Below are 18585 nucleotides of genomic sequence, written 5' to 3' on the forward strand. Positions count from 1 at the left end.
TTGGTAGGAAGTCCTCTTTTAGCATTATGCATAAAATAAGATATGTATTATTTTCTGAAAATTTTGCCATAGCTTTGCTGCTATTATTGATATTTTTAATTTTCTTAAAAGAATAAAACATTGTAATGCAAATGTGATAGAAAATCTAATTTTAAGTTTAAATCTAAACTATGAATTTAAATAATAATTTTAACCATAATCATAAACTTAAATATGATTATTCCACTAGATTAAGCTATTTTCATTATTCCTCTTTTCCCAAATTGATAGGATTATCTCTTTCTCATTTAGAATCAATTAAAGTAGTTTTTAACTACTTATAAATAATCTAAAAGAATTAACCATTATTTTGTTAACATAAAAGCATAAAAATACTATTTTCTTATTCTCTAGCTTAACAAGCTTAGAGTTTGGTTTTGAAAAAAGAATTTATCAATAAGAAGTATTCTTTTGCTAAAGAATTAGCCTTAGGAATGACTATTCTTTTTGAGAGAGAGATATACATAAGAAAGCATTCTAAATAAGCATAAATATTAACTTCTTCTTGATTACACATTAAGATTCTTAGGGAAATCTTGATTTGAATTTAAAACAACCAATTAGAAAACTTCTCAAGCTTGAGAGGGGTTGAGAAATCCATAGAACAATTTTTATCCAGGATTTACCTCATCTATCGTACTATATAGAAATTGAGTCTCGATTTACGGATCCATCAGTCCAGCCTAACCCCATCAGTCCCATGGGGTTAGCCAACCGCCCAAACACTATAGTGATGGGATCCAATTAGGAATTTGGTTAGGTTTTGTCCCGGGTACCAGGGAAAAGAGTTCCCAGGCCCCCTAGTCGGATATTCATGCAAACATAAAACTAGTCACACCACTTACACACCCAATATGAACTTGCCTTTTTCACAGATTCAACAATCTTTAAAACAATCATTTAATGAAACCATAGTGTTACTGATCATAATCCTCTAATTATCTAGTTGAATCCTAATTTCCAATTCCTTCCTTCATCGGTGTACCTATGGCATCATTGGCAACCAGAACGCTCACCACCTGTTCACTCAAGGGACTTTTCAATAGTTCCTAGCTCATAGTACCCGACAACATAATCACATAAAAATATCCAAATGGAATCTCTATTCAAGATCAGCAAGATCAACCAATAGATCCATATAAAAGAGCCCTGGACTCATCCATTGAGGACTAGCAAGGTCAATCAATCAACCAGATCCATGCCCGAATTCAGAAAACAACTCTTACTCCTTGTTCTGATATCTTCCCTCGACGTACTCGTGGTGGGTATCTTCGAGGACCCAGAGCCCGAGCACCGTATGGTCAGCACCCTCTAGGCAGGTCACCTATTACTTCACTCATAGGCCGCTTCCTTGGTCCCTCATCCACTGTACCGGAAGCTCACCATTTAATCAAACCGAGGCTGGTCAAGACCTCGGCCGACCTTGCTACTATGCGAGACGTCCTCCAATGACTCTCCATCAGCAGTTGCAACCTTAACAGATAGGTCTCCACACAACCTCATTCACAAGACGGTCAAAATACTTCCCCAGCATTCTTGACATAAAACAGTCATTTAAAAATAGATTTCACAAACAAATACAATTCCAACAATATTTCTATCTTTTCTCATTACTCTGCATCCTTTCACATTAGACCCCATCTTTTTTTCATCTTACCATAATTTTATTTTCATCATCCATCCCTATCACATCACATCATTCCTACATCAAATCACATCTAATCGCATCATCCACACATCAATCCACATCATCCATACATCCATCCACATCAATCCACATCATTCAAACATCCATGCACATCAATCCACATCATTCACTCATCATGCACACACCAATCCACATCATCCACATCAATCCACATTATCCACACATCCATCCATATCTTCCATACATCCATCCACATCAATCCACATCATCCAAACATCCATGCACATAAATCCACATCATTCACTCATCATACACACACCAATCCACATTTCGCATCACATCTCATCACATCTATTATGCGAATATAAGAGAATCCTTATTTTTTATATAAAGATTCTTTACACGTCTATTTATGCATAATTTCAATTTTAAGGAGAATAACTCTTTTGAAATAAAAATAAATTTCTTTATGCATCTTTCTTTGCATAAAATGAAAATTGATGAGAATAACTCTTTTGAAATAAAAATAAATTTCTTTATGCATCTTCCTATGCATAAAATGAAAATTGATGAGAATAACTCTTTTGAAATAAAAATAAATTTCTTTATGCATCTTCCTATGCATAAAATGAAAATTACACTTTTAGAATACACAATTGGTGGGGATTACTCTTTTTGGATAATAAAAGATAAAACTTATTTCACCAATTTTTTAGAAAATTTTGCCATAACCTCCTTTGTATGGCTGACCATTTTTCAAATTTTCCTAACTTAAAATTACTTAAAAATTATCCCCAATTGGTTTTATGAACTCTAAACTAATCAATTTTCGCTTTTAAGAGAGAAACAATATGAAAAGTTTAATTCCAACAATTAGATCACTTAACTAGGATAAAGAAGGGCTGATTTTAAGAATGAGAGAGGGGGAAAGATTTTCCAAGAAGGCATAGCATCTGTTTATCATTTTAAGATAACAAATAATTTAGAAAACCATTAAAAGAATAAGAAAAAGTAAGATTTATTACTTACATGAAATTCTGGGAGCTTTCCTTTGGCTTGATGGTTTGAGGGATCTAGTCTTATTTGCAACAAGAGTGGCCACCAATTCTTTAGAAGAGAGAATGGTCAAAAACTAGTGAATTATTAAGAAGTTCACAGTTCTTGGCTCTTGGGAGAAGCAGCGTAACAGTGCATAAAACACTATTAAGTTTCAACAAAGGAGAAGGCTTCTATTGAAAGAAAAAAGTGAGCTTCTAACCAAGCAAACTGATTCTAGAATTTTCTAGATCCGTTTGGTTAATTTTTTACCATTTTTAGGTCAGTTTAGCTTACTTTTTGGAACTAGACTTTAATTAGGAGAGAGGAGAGATGAAATATCTTAATTTTTTATAATTTTAAACTCCACCACACATGTGAAGTAGGCGCCTCCAGGGGGGAATTCCCATTGTAAGGTGTCAAAAATCCTTTTTTTTAGTAATTCCTTTGGTCCTTAGTCCACTCTTCATCTTATGTGAGTATTTACTCATTTTTGGGGGGATTTTCTTTATTTCTTCTATTTATCTTCTCCACACATTTGGATGAATCTAATTGGCCCCTCAAAACCTTAATTTAAAATTTTTCGAAAATCTGGACCCCTAGGATAAGACCTCTTGAACAGATTATACTTGATTTCTAATGCACCTTTTGAAAATCTTTTTGAACTTTTGTTTCACGGGAACTTATTTTAATAAGAAGAGATATTTTTCCATCCAAAAATATTCAAAATCTGAATAACCTCTCTCTATAATATTTTCTCTCTCTAGGCCAAAATAGGTAGAAACAAGATCTGTTATATTTCTAAAGAGGGATTTGATTACAGGGGAAGATGCTGGACATCTTGAGAGGCTGAGGAGGAATCTTACATCATGTAAAAGATATATGGGATGACTGAGCTTACGACTTGTGTAATACCGGCCATGAGAATGAGCCTAGGTGTACATAAAGCTAGAAGAATCGATTTTGGGTCCCCAATTGTAGAATGGGTGACTGGACATTGTAAAAAGAGAGCTCATGTATATAAGTAACTTCTGAAATATGAAAAGTGACAATCCCATTATCACAATTGAGTCTCTCTCTCTCTAACACCCTCTCTCTTGTGGCTATGGTGGTAAGCTTGTGTAGGTCTATTCTTGCTAGATTGTGGTGTGTGCATGAAGGTGAGATTCTCATTGCCTGCCTCTTCTCCTTGCTCTCTCTCTCTCTAGCACACATGAAGGCAAAAAACTAAAAATATTCCTTTTCCATGAGGAAATTTCCCATCTTGAACTTTCATGCTTGGAACTTATTCTTATCCAACTTCTCGCTTACAATCTAGGATAGAGTATCCATCACGATTACCTGTACAACTTCCTAAATAGCCCTCATAAAAACTTTTGCATGATTACCTGTACAACTTCCTAAATAGCCCTCATAAAAACTTCTGCACTAAAAAAAAACTTGTAATCTCTAACATAGTGGTATTGTAACCTCTTATACTATAATTGTATGTGAACTAGTCACATAAACATATAACCACTAACAACTTGCAAATCTTACATTCTCTACATACACTGCACTGTAACCAAATTTCTGTCAAAACTTTGAAGTTTGCACCAATACTAAAAATTGGGCATACATAGTCAAAAGTGACATTTTCATAGACTACCTATAGAGAACTTGTAGAGCTAAAACATGACCCGAAATAGCCTCGAATCCAAATTCTAAAATTAACTAGGATCTTATGGATTATATCCACACAATATAATACCCCTTTGCTTTACCACCATGAAAGACACCTTAAGATGTGCCCACTAACATGTGGATGCCCATAGGGGGCCAGAAGAAAGCTCGATACCATAGATACCATGATAAAGTGTGAGTAGAGCTAGATAGACTTTTAATGGGTAGCAACTATAGCTATTATAGGCATAGGCAAGGAACAAGGCAAAGAAACCAAGATTATTTTAACATAATTATTATATTAACAAGATGATTATCGATGTACAAGAGTGCTCCTTTAAGGGAAGTGGTTGTCACAAGGTTGTTATGATGGGCAAGTGTTGGTGCATGTAGTTAGGTGGTTAGGTGTACGTGTATGCAAGCATATGCATGTGTATGTATGTGTATGCATGTATGTGTACACAAAGCATATGCATGTGTAAACTATAATCTAACATCAACTACCAATTGTTGTTATATGTTTTGGGCCATGACTTATCTCTCTTCTAGTCTTTAAATCAACTACCAATATAAGATGGTTATAATTGCATGTAATTTGATGCCAAATAAAAACTCTCAAGAAATTCACTTAAGTTTTTCACTTATACATTATTGATATGAAAGAGAAGAATCATCGCACCATGACATTGACACATATCGTGATTCCTTCTTAGTGTTATATTATTGTACACTTATCATGTGTATGCTACACACACATTCATAAACATAATCTTTGCTTATTAGATGGTGAGGATTTTTATTTATTTAATACTATAGAGTATATGTTTTTGAAGCTATTCTTATAATTGACAATATTATCTAGATATATAAATACTAGGTAGAAAGCTATTGGGACACCATTGACATTATGATATGAGCTACTATTGGAAAACTTTCACTCAGGATTTGTAGCTTACAAAAATTAAAAAAGGTCATCCATATAGACATAGTTGACAATGAAGGATTATGGGCACATTAATGAGAATAAGGGCTTGTTACTGTATTCCATGACAGCATTATTCGTTTTTTCCTTTTCAAGGTTGTTATGTGCACACCAACCCTAGGTAGGTCCTACTCTTGAACCTCTATGTTTTTACATTAACTCAATGTGTAATAAGGGGGAACCAAATCTACGTCATGAAAAAGTTCCATTAGTTAGTGTGCAGCTCAAGTTTCTCAACTACTAGGGTATAAGGTTTACTCCTTAGGCTGATGTGTGTGTGGGTGGGGGCTGGTGGGGGGGAGAGGATGGAGGTGGGGTTAGTGGTAGGTGGGTGGGTGGGTGTGAGGGGGTGTCTGTATTTTATCTCATATAAGGAGACGGGATCCACCCTACTTGACCTGCACTTTTTTTATGTCGGACCTATAGTTTTTGTGTGTATGGAAGAAAAGAATGTATATCACCGCCATGATCAGTGTCCGAAAAAAACATATTTTTCAAAACAATCAAAATAAGGACAACTCTTAAATCTATTCGGTTTTTGTTTCTGAAATCTCTATTATATATTGGTTTTATAATATATGAAAAATCATTCCTTAAAATAAAGGCTACTTAAAATCTCGGTCAATTTTGACCGGCACAAATACACTAAAATACCGTTTTTTTTAAGAACTGGCCGTTATGTTCAAACCCGCGATCTCAAGGTCTATGCTCAATGCTTCCACCACACATTCTTGATGATGTACATGCTTCTTATCATAACAACCATATTATTTTCATGCAAGCCAACCATGTCAAAAGTGACCAACGGGTGGAGGGGAAAGTTATCCTGGGGAAACTCCTTGAAATATTAGAGAGTAAACTTCACAATGTGTTCATTAATTTGTCAAGATTTACTTGCATTGATGACTGTTAATAATCGTATTCATCTTCTGTGCAATTTCTAGTTAGTGCATGGATCCAATGATGAGCAAGAAGAGTACAGGTATACTTGTGATATGTTCGATAGACAAGAAACATAAAAAGTTAAAAGATAGATTCATTGTCATCGTATCCTTTGGGATATTTTAATATGGTTGAAAAACAACTGGATAGGTTTGGGGGGAGTACCATTTTGATGGGTCAGGAGAAGAGCAGATGGGAAGAACTGAGAGGAAAGATGGGATTAACTGATGGGTGAGACTTGGGTGATTGGGGGTCTGACCCTGGGCACACCTAATTCTGACCCTGGGCACACCTAATTTAGCCTACAATATTTTGGTTCATCATCTAGGATTGATAGATTCTTTCTTAATCAAGAAGCAATCTAGGTCCCTCACATTTTGAAGATGATAGTTGATTCTAGTAATTCTCTCTCTGATCCTATGCCCTTGAAATGGGAATGGTACATGATTGATTGGGAGGAGGCTAAACTAAGAAAATTTCCCACAAGGAAACTGAGAGTCAAAAACTTGCTACTCAAGGATGAGCTTTTTATTCAATATACTGAGGAGGCAATTGGGGAGACTTAAAAAGAGAGGGAATTTTGAAGGATTTTGGAGATCTTTTGCTAATGAGATGCAAGGTATTATTAGGCAGGTTGGGAAACTAAGAGCCAAATAAAGAAGATAGGAAAGGAGGTCGAGATGGAGTGAAATGATGGAATCTCTGCAAAAGAAGAGACAACTAGGGAAACTCACAGAAGAAGAAACTAATCAGTCTCTCAGGTGCCAGACATGCCTGAAATGTGAGGATTAAAAAAGTGCTAGAGAGAGGAAAGTAGGCTAAAATGGAAAACCCTTAATAATAAAAGAAAACCTGATAAACATTTCTTCAGGCTGGCTGAGGTGAAAAACAGCAGGGAAATGGTGGGAATGATTATAGCTAAAAATGGGCCTGGGTTGGGGGGAATTGATCTCATTGCCAAAAAATGGGTAGAATTCTTAGGTTCTACCCTTAGCTTGAAAGAATATTGTTAAAGTAGGTTGAAGTAGAAGGTTTCAAGCTGATAATAAGCTATTATGATTGGTTAATCATAAAGTAGACACTGATAAGTCCAAGTGACACTGATAAGCTATTATGACTGGTTAATCATAAAGTAGACACTGATAAGTCCAAGTGGCTTGAGAGAGAGGTGGATGCAGATTTATGCTGGGTGGCCCTTCTAAAGTTGAGGAGAGAGAAGTCTCCTAGGTGGGATGGCTTATCTGTTGAATTTTTTATTGCTTTCTCGCCATCCTTAAAGGACATGGTATGGAAAGTGTGCAGAGAGGCTATCTACTCTGGTAACTTGGATAAGGATCTGAAAGAGGGGTTGGGGAAACTTATTCCCAAACAAGCAGCATACAATAGGTTCAATCATTGGAGACCCATCACCTTGTTGACTGTTATATATAAAATCCTAGCCAAAGTCATTTCCTTAAGGATCACCCGTGTTCTTCAAGAAGTTATATTTAAGAGACAATATGGCTTCATAAAAGGTAGATCAATATATGACAATATCTATCCAGCCATGCTAGGGAGGGATGTGGCCTTAAAAACCCATCAGAAGGGCATACTATTACAACTTGATCTAGAGAAGGCTTATGATAGGGTCCATTGGTCATTTGTGTCTGGGGTGATGGAGAGGCTAGGTTTTAGAATTATGATGGCTACTTGTATTTCTACTCTTACCTTGGGAGGACATTCTAAACTGTTGTTGAATGGGAGAGTGGTGGGGGGCTTTGAAGTTAATAGATATGTGTGGTAGGGCTTTCCTCTTTCTCCCTTACTACTTGCTATTACATCCCATCCTCTAATAGTGTCCTTGAAGATGCCTATTTAAAAGGTAGGGTGACTAGACTAAAATTGAGAAATGGTGAGTTGTTGGTGATACAATGCTTTGCTGATGATTCATTACTTTTCTTAAAAGCAGATAATGATAATTTGAGACAAGCTTTGTCTATTATTCAATAATTTGTAGAAACCTCTAGGTCCAAGTGTAATATACATAAGTCTAAGATCATAAGCCTATTTGAGGATAATGATTTTGACTTGGAGAAGTGGGGATGTGAGGTTATTAAGAGGGGACATATTGTTAGGCACCTAGGGGTTCCCTTTGGAGTAGAGGTTACAAATAAACAATTGACTGACTGTGCTTTAGAGAGGTTTAGCTTAAAGCTAAAGAAATGGGAGGGCATTATAATTCCCTTTCATGACAAGATATCAATATGCAATATTATGCTAAATGCCTACCTCATGTTCCTATGTCCTATGTTAGAGTTTGGGAAATGTCATCGGAAGAAGATTGTGGGCCTCATCACGGATTTCATGTGGAGGAATGGGAAAGCTAATAAAAAAACTTTAGTCTGGCTTGCCTGGGACAAAACTATGTTTACCCAGAGTGAAGGAGGTATTGGTATTCTACACCTCCTCTTAGACCACAGCGCAAGGACTTCTTTGCTCCTCCCTAAGTGTCTTCAACAAGAGGAGATATGGACCAAGATGGTAAGGGAGCTAGTGGAAGGCTCTCATATTCAGTCAAAAGCTACATGGTAGGGATTAGGATGGAAGGATAAGTTGCTCTCTTATGCTCCTCTAAAAGTCATAGGCTCACCCCTTTGCAGGATCTTATGTAGCATGTAAGATTCCTCCCTCTAGCTTTTGAGGTGTAAAGGCGTAAGAACCTCCCCTTCTGTTTTATAATTATTCCCCTCTCTGAAATAGAAGAAAGATCTTGTTTTACCCTGTTTTGACCTAGAGAGAGAAAACATCTAGAGAGAGATAATCTAAAATTGAGATATCTTTGGATATAAAAATCCTCCTAGTGTCTAAAATGGTTTCCCCTAAAACACAAGTTCAAATGAACTTTCTAATGTGCATTAGGAATTAATTGAAAATAGTATAAGGGACCTTAGCCAAAGGGTCTACATTTTCAAAAAATTTTGGATTATGGTTCAATTAAGGTTCCAATGGGCCAATTGGATTAATCCAAGTGTTGGGATGAGATATATCCAAAGAATAAAAGAAAATACCCAAAAATGAGTAAATTCTCACATAAGATGAAGAGTTGATTGAGTACAAGGTCTATTAGATAAAAATTATGAGATATTTTGGAATAATGATGCATTTTTGACACCTTGGTAAGGAAAGGGGGACTCTTGAGGTAGGCACCTCTTTCACATGTGTGGAAGGGTTTTTAATTCAAAAAAGTTATGATATTTTTATCTCTCCTCTCTTCTGGATCAAACCAAATCAAAAAGGGAGCCAAACTGGTCCAAATTGAGTCAAACTGAACTTGGAAAATTCTAGAACCCAGTTGGACTCAGTTAGTGGCCTCCCTAACCTATAAATAGACCCTAATTCTTTTGTATTATCATCTTTGAGCTATACCATGCTAGTATTACATTAAAATAATCATATTTTCTATTATCTCTTAAAAATCCTCTACTTTTGGGGAGCTTGGAGCTTCTCTCTCTCTTCAACAACTTTTGGAGCTCTCTTCTCCACTTGCTAAACCAATTGATTGGTTGGGGGCTTCACTTATAGAAAAAGAAGCAAGCTAATCCTTAAGGTAAGAATGAATTTTATGGTTTTGCTAATATTCTCAAATGACCTCTTCTCAACCCCTCTCAAGCTTGAGCTTATCCAGAACATGCACGGATGTCTTGTCTTCTTTGAAGCATTGAAGGAATGCATCATGGATGGCATCATAAGTGGGGAAATGGGCATACTCATACTAAGCAACCCAAAGAGCAGCACTCTTCTAAAGTGTGGGAACAAATATTAAGAGACTAAGGTTATGTAGAAGGGGAAGAGAAGGGTGTGAGTGTGAATGGACTTAAGGTCCACTATCTCATCTATTTAAAGGTGGAGCTATGAGGCATTTTGTATAGAGCAAGGCCTAGTTGTATTCATAAACAACTTAATAAGCAAGATATTGTTCTTGTATTTTGTGAGTCTCTCCTCTCCATACACTTGATCTAGCATGAGCACCACATTTTCTCAACATGGTATCTAGAGCCTAGGTTGATTAGGACTCTTGTGGTGTAGATTAGGTCATTTTTTTGCTTCATTTTCTTATCTTTTCACTTGTGGAGCTCAACCCCTTGGCAGTGGAGGAGCTCTACTAGCTTGTAGAGGCCTCATCTTGAGGAGTCCCAACATGGGAGATGAAGAGCAGGTCCATGCGCTTCCATTCGTACGGCAAATTTGCTGATTCGACCTCTCCATGCGGCGGCATTCTCTCTGTTGCAGCCCGGCGTCGTTTTTCTGCTCTGCAGTGCTGGTCGTACAGCCATACGCTGGCTGTAGGTCATCATAAGCCATGGGACTTGAGGGCTTTTGAAGCCCACTCTATCCCCTATTCACAGCTCAAGTTTGAGCTCCAATGGTGCATCAACGCGACGGCTACAGCAAAAAAACAAGCGCCTACTGGATTTCTCCTCCATGAAAGCTTGCTCAAGCTTGTTAATAGTGATTTTTTTTTACTAATCTCCTCCTTCCTTGCTCTAATCACTTAAGTGATGTTATGAGAGCTTGTTTCTGATCTACATCTTGATTTTGAAGTGGTGGCCACCACATGAGGTATCCATAAGCCTCATTCCCATCAAGCTCCATCATCAACATCACCTTCAAGCTCTCAAATCTCTTCAAAGTGTGCTTATGAGCACTAATAGTGTTGCTTAAACACTAATGAAGTTTTTAATTCAGCAAGGGAAGTTATTATAAAGTGTTCTTAAACACTAAGAGTGTTATTAAACACTAATGGTGAATCTAATCACCAAAATAAGTATCATAAGACACTAAAAATGTGCTCTTAAGCACTAATTATGTTTTTTAAACACTAATGGTGATCTTAATCACCAAACCAAAGTGTTCTTTAACACTAATGCAGCTAATCCCCATCAAAATTAGTAATTGGACACAAACCCTAAGTGTTAAACCATGAAAATTACTATTTTAATCTCCTATTTATGCAACATTCTTGACTTGATTAGGGTTGTTGCACTCTCATAAGCCTCTCTCTTTCTAATTAAGCCTAAATATCATAAATTTTTGATTTTTTCTTTTTCATAAATCAGCCCATTACTCTCTCATAACCTCTTTCAATAACCAATGTCAAAGGACAACACTCAAATCAAGAAGTTCTCGGGAGAGGTCTTCCACACTTGGCAAGTCCTTGTCAAATACAAGATGATGTCCAAAGGTTTTTGGCCATTCATCTCCGGCACTAAGGTTATTGATCGAACAAAGGCTGAAGATATTGAAGATGATAAGAGGGCACAAGCCATCATCATGCTTCATCTTGATGAGGCACTCATTCACCATGTGGACCAGCTTCCGACTGCAAAGGAGAAATGGGATGAGCTTGATAACCTCTATGGAGCTCGTGGTAAGAATTCCAAGTCTCACTCAAAATTGAATTTTTTAGCTTGGAACTCAAAGAGGGAGATGGCATTGGAGCCTTCATCTCTCACTTGAAGGGCCTTATGGCTCAACTTGCATCAATGAATGCAAGAATGGATGAAGATGATGCAGTGGTTGTTTTGCTCAAAGCAGTCAAGAAGGTGTACCCCACTTTAGTCACCACCCTGAAGAATATACCTAATCCCACCCTCGAAGGAGTCATTCAATCTTGTCTTGATGAAGAAAAGAGGCCAAAGGGAGCAGCTGAATCTTCAAATGCAACCACTTCATCGACTATTGAACAAGCTTTGTCACATCAAGTGGTCAAAGTAAGATGTGACAAAGGGAGCAGCTGAATCTTCAAATGCAACCACTTCATCGACTATTGAACAAGCTTTGTCACATCAAGTGGTCAAAGTAAGATGTGCCCATTGTAAAAAGGTGGGTCATTTGGCAAATAATTGTTGGATCAAATATCCCAACAAAATGAAATGTAACAAGTGTAAATAAACGGGACATATTACTTCTAAATGTCCTAACAAAGAGTCAGAGGCAAACTTTGTATCAGCCTCTACCTCTGCTGAGAAATTGTTTTAATTCTCAATGTAATCACACCTATATTCCAAACCTTGTACGCCTAATGTTATAAAGGCATCCTATGTCCAATACCACCTATTCCATTCTTCCATAGTTGGTATTGAGGGGGGGTATTAAGAGACTAAGGTTATGTAGAAGGGGAAGAGAAGGGTGTGAGTGTAAATGGACTTAAGGTTCACTAGCTCATCTATTTAAAAGTGGAGCTATGAGGCATTTTGTATAGAGCAAGGCCTAGTTGTATTCATAAACAACTTAATAAGCAAGATATTGTTCTTGTATTTTGTGAGTCTCTCCTCTCCATACACTTGATCTAGTATGAGCACCACGTTTTCTCAACAACAAAGGCATCCTTTTTGAGTTGCTGATCAACCAGGCCAGGTACATTGACACGCCAAGCGGTGTCGAACATTAGGATGTGAGCATTGGCATCATCTGAGGATTTCTTTAAAAATTAGAGTATTTTACATTGACACAGCTGGTCGCTACATCGTGTTGTAGTAGCAGAGGGGGTGAGGCTGCAGGTGGGGTGGTGGTGGTGGTGGTGGTGGTGGTGAGGTTGGGGTAGCAGGGGTGAGTGGTTCTTCTTCTGAGTGGGATGTGGGTTGTTCTAGTTCAGATATAGTGGGTTGGTCTTCAAGGTTGGCGAACAAGAATTTCCAAGCTTGGTTGCACTCCTAGTAGCGCCTTTCGCGTGCTGACATGAGGGACGAGTTTGAAAACAAGGGGAGGAGATTCAAACACAACGGCAATCAGGCAACAAACAAAATGGCAACAACAAGAAACAGCAAAAAGCATGGTGGTCACCAAAGTGTTTCTAGGAAAATATGATCGCTTATTCCCTCATGCAACCTACTGAGAATCACTCGTTATGCACGCAACATACACCAGACAAATAAGGATCTAACATAGAGATAAACGTAGCACTCAAATCAGTGAAAGCTACTAGACTGGCAGCTTAATAAATAGTGCAAGAGCACGATAACTTAACAGGTAACTCTAATGACCATAACATATGAAGCGTAAATGAATACACAAAGAAGTAACAAGAAGATGAATATACAAGAGAGAGAGAGAGAGAGAGAGAGAGAGAGAGAGAGAGAGAGAGAGAATTAAAAAAAAGAATGGTCTTGCTTATATCAACCCAAAAAGGAAAATGAATACACAAAGAAGTCACAAGAAGATGAATGTACAAGAGAGAGAGAGAGAGAGAGAGAGAGAGAGAGAATTAAAAAAAAGAACGGTCTTGCTTATATCAACCCAAAAAGGAAAATGATACAATTGAGCCAGCCCAGATCCATCCTTTTATACTACTTGTTTACAATCTTTGTCAGTATTGTGATAAGACGCCAGCGAGGTATTAAGGAAGCACCATTTCCTTCAATAAAGTAGGCAGGCTTTGACAGTTGTGACGTTGCTGACATGCGGTTGTCCGGCTGTGCTGCGATTTTAGCCCGCGAGCTTGGCTAGCCTAAGGCTAACAAAGTGACATACCTCGCCCATGCATTTGTGTTCTTGTTATGGGATATTAGTTCTCAATTTGAGCATTGTGTGATCTCAAGTGTGGTGTGCTGAAATCCCCATAACAAGATTGACGTCTACGCCTTTTCCATGGTGCAAGGGCTTACCACCATAAATAACATCTCTCTATCGAGGAATAGCTCTATCACTTAGCCACCATTGTATCTTGAATGCTTGCGTGCTGGTTCTGTTTTAAAGAGTAACGGAGTTATGCTAATAAGGAGAGATTTAGAGTAGGAAAATCAATTCCGTTTGTGGATTGTTGATGCATTTATGCTCATTTTTGTATTATATATTATTCTTGCTATTGTTATTTTGCTTCTTGTTATCCCTTAATCCCCTAATTCGTTCACCATTTTATTATTTCTACATTTTCTCATTTTTTTGATTTTTTTGTGAAGTTTCTTTAAATTTTTGTTTCAAAAAATAATAATTGGGTCTTAAAATTGATTTTATTTAGGTAGTTAAAACCCAAAATCTTAATTTGGGCATAGGGTAAATCCTAGTTAGACCTATTACATGGCCAATGTTGGTCTCTTACCAACATTCAGATTTGAGTGGGTGGATTGAATTCAGTCCACTGGTTATGCCAGGTGTGTCCCTTGGATTGGGCAACATAATATATGCACATAATTGTACTCTTACCAAACATGGTGGAATCTTAGGATATGGGTTTTGCATCCTAGACACAATCAAATCTCTCGGACTCAAAGTTTGAATGTGGACACCAAAAACAAAAACGAATATATATATATATCTATATATATATATATATCTATATATATATATATCTATATATATATATATATATATATATATATATATATATATATATATATATATAGAGAGAGAGAGAGAGAGAGAGAGAGAGAGAGAGAGAGAGAGTTTCAGAAAAGTGCACGCACAAACTTGCCAAATATCTATTTTAGGCCATCAAAATCATTTTTACGTAACTTGTATATGACCCCAAAGATTTACAAACTCCCATTGTTAAGGGGTCCTCAAGAAACCAACACCTGGCTGGCTTGAAAAAAGTGCACAATTTCTTGCCACAATATTATTCAGAGACACCTAAAACCCACTTTGGACAAACTTGGGAAACACTTAAAAATTAAAAAATATTTAAAAAACTAGAAAAATCAAAACATGTGATATCCCCCTAGCCCTAAGACAGCCTGAAATAACATGCACGTAATCTAGGCACATTTTAGAGAAAGGATTTAGAGGAAAGTGCTTCCACCTAACTAGGCTCCTACTAGCCCACCCTAGCTTGGGACCTTCTTCAGGGACTCGATCAAGGTTGAAGACTCTCAGATAGTGACACTATCATTGATCTTGGATCAATGGAAAGACTACAAGATCTCAAGAGAGAAAATATCACTCAAATAATGAATGCAAGACCACCCACTAGCCTGATTGACTACTTGCCAATTATTTTAGGGGTTCATCTTTGACTTCGACTTTGACTTTGGCGGCTATAGCCTCTAGATGTTCGTTGTATCAAACTAGTGAGTGTGATGAAGGAGTTGAGGTTAACTCCAAGGCCACACCCAATGTAGCCTTGTCAAATACAAACCCCATGCACATAGAGATTCTTGTCCACATGGAACCTATTGTGACCGGCAACCCAACGCACCTATTAAACTAAACCCTACACAAATCGTATTTCCAGCTTGGTAGGATAGAAGAAGAGGAAGTGCAAGAAGTAGAGGCCCTAATTTGAGCTCCTAGGGCGAAAGAGAAAGAATTTCTACATCGAGCCTAATAGAGATTAGTAGCCAAAACTACACTGGTTTCCTAGGGTACCCAAGTCAAACATCTATTCCATGTTCCTAATAGCCTGGAGGATACTAGACAAGGTGAATTTGTACCCAAAATGGATCTAGGCATAAAATTCTTAGATACATTGTTGTAGACTAAGAATTGGCAATTTGATGTGACTCAAAAAACCTGACGGACCTGACTATGGGCCTTATCTATGCTATCAGTAGTTGGGAAAGAAATTAAGCAAGTTGCATCTCCTATCTACTAGGACAAGGAAGAGTGTCTTCAATTGCAGTCATGGATTATATTCATGCTATAGTGAAGCAAGAAAGGCTAAGACAAGGAATCACCATACCCTCTCGACATCCTGCGATACAAATTGCAATGAGAAATGCATGGGGTCCTGCCTCAAGCGAGATAGCGATACCACAAGCCTAGCCAATCCCACATATGTAGTGACACCTAGCTAAACCATAAACTCAGATCTAATTTCCATTCCTTAAGGTTACATGGGAATCCAAGAATCTGCAAGCATGAGCTTCATGTTCTAGACCATGGAGATGTTCCTACACAAGATACTGCTAGCACCATTCTAGACCCTATGTTGCTGAGTACTACACCACTCATAATAATAGCACCCATAACAAACCCCACAACATTACCTGTTATTCTCATGCCCTCGATTACACAACTATGTAAAACAAGCAAATGGTCCACTACTACTACAATCCCTACATTCATTGCTCCAGGCTTAGTTAACACATCCACATCACCTCCTAGAGCCACTAGAAGAGCCTTCACTCCATACTCTCCATTCGCCGCATCTCCCTCTACTCTACCATTATCACAAATGCACCTAAGAGCAAAAAGGGGAATATCTTTGCAAAAAACTATACCATTGGCACCATTAGCCCATATTTCATCAGTACCCACTAGAGCTTTTATACGACCCTCCACTTATCAAACTCATGTTACTCCACCAAGATTCATGCCACTATGCCCACATGCAGTAGCCTTCATACCACATGTTGCACTTGCTATACCAATTACTCTGGCAACTACACTACCATAACTAATCCAATAGCTTTTGCACAAGCATTGGGGAGAGTGTAAGATTCCTCCCCAGCCTCTTAAGATGTCCAGCATCTTCCCCTGTAATCAAATCCCTCTTCAGAAATATAAAAGATCTTGTTTCTACCTGTTTTGGCCTAGAGAGAGAAAATATTATAGAGAGAGGTTATTCAGATTTTGAATATTTTTGGATGGAAAAATATCTCTTCTTATTAAAATAAGTTCCTCCGAAACAAAAGTTCAAAAAGATTTTCAGAAGGTGCATTAGAAATCAAGTATACTCTGTTCAAGAGGCCTTATCCTAGGGGTCAGATTTTTTGAAAATTTTAAATTAAGGTTTTGAAGGGGCCAATCAGATTCATCCAAATGTGTGGAGAAGATAAATAGAAGAAATAAAGAAAATCCCCCCCAAAAATGAGTAAATACTCACATAATAAGATGAAGAGTGGACTAAGGACCAAAGGAATTACTAAAAAAATAGATTTTTGACACCTCACAATGGGAATTCCCCCCTCATGAAGGAGGCGCCTACTTCACATGTGTGGTGGAGTTTTAAATTATCAAAAATTGAGATATTTCATCTCTCCTCTCTCCTAATTCAAGTCTAGTTCCAAAAAGTAAGCTAAACTGACCTAAAAATAGTCAAAAATTGACCAAACTGATCTAGAAAATTCCAGAATCAATTTGCTTGATTAGGAGCTCACTTTTTTCTATAAATAGAAGCCTCTCCCTTTTTTGAAGCTTAATAGTGTTTTATGCACTATTACTCTACTCCTCCCAAGAGCCAAGATCTGTGAATTTCTTAATAATTCACAGTTGTAAAGATATTCTAAAGTTTTTGACCATTCCCTCTTCTAAAGATTTGGTGGCCACGCTTGTTGCAAAACAAGAGTAGATCCCTCAAACCATCAAGCCAAAGGAAAGCTCCCAGAATTCATGTAAGTTAGAAATCTTATATTTTTCTTTATTCTTTTAATGGTTTTCTAATTTTTGTATTGTTTGAAATGATAATCTGATGCTATGCCTTGCTGGAAAGGCTTTCCCCCCTCTCATTCTTAAAATCAGCCCTTCTTTATCCTAGTTAAGTAATCTAATAGTTGGAATTAAACTTTTCATACTGTTTCTTTTTTAAAAGTGAAAATTAATTAGTTTAGAGTGCTTAAAACCATTTGGAGATAATTTTTAAGTAATTTTAAGATAGGAAAATTTGAAAAATGGTCAGCCATACAAAGGAGGTTATGGCAAAATTTTCTAAAATTTTGTGAAATAAGCTTCATCTTTTATTATTCTAAAAGAATAATCCCTATCGTTTGTGTATTCTAAAAATTTCATTTTCATTCTTTGCATAGAAAAATGCATAGTAGAAATATATTATTCTAAAAGTGTTATTTCCATTAGATTTAAATTCTATGCATAGAAAGATGCATATTGCTTAATTTTTTTATTATAAAAGAGTGATTTTCATTAGATATAAATTCTATGCATAGAAAGATGTATATTGGTTTTTTTTTATTATAAAAGAGTGATTTTCATTAGATATAAATTCTATGCATAGAAAGATGCATATTGGTTATTTTTTATATATAAAAGAGTGATTTTCATTAGATATAAATTCTATACATAGAAAGATGCATATTGGTTATTTTTTTTATTATAAAAGAGTTATTTTCATTAGATATAAATTCTATGCATAGAAAGATGCATATTGGTTTTTTTTAATTATAAAAGAGTGATTTTCATTAGATATAAATTCTATGCATAGGAAGATGCATATTGGTTAATTTTTTATAAAAGTGTTACCTTCATCATTATTGATTTTTATGCATAAAATGATGCATAAAAGAATTTTTTAATTATAAAAGTGTTACTTTCATCATTATTGATTTTTATGCATAAAATGATGCAT

Source organism: Cibotium barometz, chromosome 30 (assembly GCF_041138505.1).
Source record: "Cibotium barometz isolate CiBa-2024 chromosome 30, ASM4113850v1, whole genome shotgun sequence".
In the NCBI taxonomy this organism is placed as follows: domain Eukaryota; kingdom Viridiplantae; phylum Streptophyta; class Polypodiopsida; order Cyatheales; family Cibotiaceae; genus Cibotium; species Cibotium barometz.